The sequence below is a fragment of the Temnothorax curvispinosus genome, unplaced genomic scaffold (genome assembly GCF_003070985.1).
Source record: "Temnothorax curvispinosus isolate PA1 unplaced genomic scaffold, ASM307098v1 QBEX01009240.1, whole genome shotgun sequence".
NCBI lineage: Eukaryota > Metazoa > Arthropoda > Insecta > Hymenoptera > Formicidae > Temnothorax > Temnothorax curvispinosus.
This window is the reverse complement of record NW_020219020.1, coordinates 1-1,434: the sequence shown is the minus strand read 5'-3', so window position 1 is coordinate 1,434 and position 1,434 is coordinate 1. Positions and strand designations below refer to the sequence as shown.

Genomic DNA, 1,434 nt, shown 5'->3' with positions numbered 1-1,434 from the left:
TTGTTGACGGTGTGGCTGCGTTGCTTATCGCTCAAGTTTTTCCATATGCCAAGATTTTCACTTGAACGTTAATTTTGTTGTTTCTCAGGGATGGCGCAACAAAATAGAGACGGGACATTCGTAAACTGTTTGAGTAGCCCCACCCTTTGTAGCATAATTTGTGGAGGTACGCATATACTCTCTAAAGTAGAATCAGTGAAAATATCACTAATTGAAACAGTAAAATAAAATTTCACTGAGAATCAGTGAGTATTTCACTGAACTTCAGTAGAACGTTTACTTTTTGTTTCTTTATCTTATATTTCACTGATTATGGTCAGTGAAAGTAAGATATCACTGTAAAATCAGTTATCTGTTGGTAATGCTAAATGATGGTCCGAGGAAGCGGAACAGGATTGTGATCTCAGTGATGTGTGAAACAGAAGACGAGAACGAAGTATACGTGACGAAGGACGAAGCGGTGCTAAGTGTACATTACGAAGAATGAGAGAAACTGCGGTACTGAGCTAAGCGTGCTTGCAAAAAAGGTGAGGTTAAAAGTACGAAAGCTTCTTGAGCCGTAGTTCATTTACCGCGGGTACTGACGAGTACGGTGGCCCATGCAACGGGGCGAGGTTATAGTTTGCCAACGGGGCAAAGATGGAGGCCCAACGGGCCCATAGTAAAGCGCGATAAACTAGAGACTGTTTCTCTTTTTTCATTTTCAGCATAAACCACGGCGTATTGAACCAGAGAACTGAACATCGAACAGAATAAGATTATTAATCTCGGTTATCGTTGGAAACTTATCAAAAAGGAGTAAGTCTTTTATTTTTTATTCTTATAATTTCTCAGTATAAATTGATTGTTAAAACACGATTCAAATATTTGGATGTTTAATTTCAGAAGAACATTGATAAGGGACAACATGATGATCCTCCTATTTTTCCAAATTCTTCGTTGATACAGATATGGCCTGTAAGTTTGGTTAGTGCATTTAAAAGTTATATATTAATACTTGCTACAGAAAAATCTTTTTTTTAGGAAGGAACAAACATAGAGGCACAAGCTCGTAAGCTAAGGAATGTTTAATTTTTAATTGACTTCATTCTGTAAACATTTTGTACGTAACAATTACATTGTTGAATAAAAAATTATAACATGTATTAAGGTTATTACTTTTTGTTACTGTTTGCTGGGACATTTACTGATTTAATCAGCTTGCATTGCTGATTTTGCTTGCATTACTGATTTTATCAGCTCACATTACTGATTTTGCTGCTTTAAGTCACTGTTTCTAGTAGTCCAGTATTACTGATTGAAACAGTCAATAATAACTAATTCTTTCAGTGAAATGTCACTGATTCTCAGTGGTATACTTATAACTGCTTCAATCAGTGACTATTTACTGTTTCTCAGTAAAAATACACTGATTCTCTTTTAGAGAGTATATAT

The 1,434-nt window shown here is 35.6% G+C and overlaps 1 long non-coding RNA gene across 1 annotated transcript; it reads left to right on the top strand.

Moving 5' to 3' along the window:
• Positions 1-280: 280 nt before the first annotated feature.
• LOC112458836 lies at positions 281-1,423 on the top strand. The gene is made up of 4 exons (XR_003041250.1): positions 281-539; positions 708-798; positions 886-957; positions 1,024-1,423. It is a non-coding gene; the product is annotated as an uncharacterized LOC112458836 (long non-coding RNA).
• The last annotated feature ends 11 nt before the right edge of the window (positions 1,424-1,434 follow it).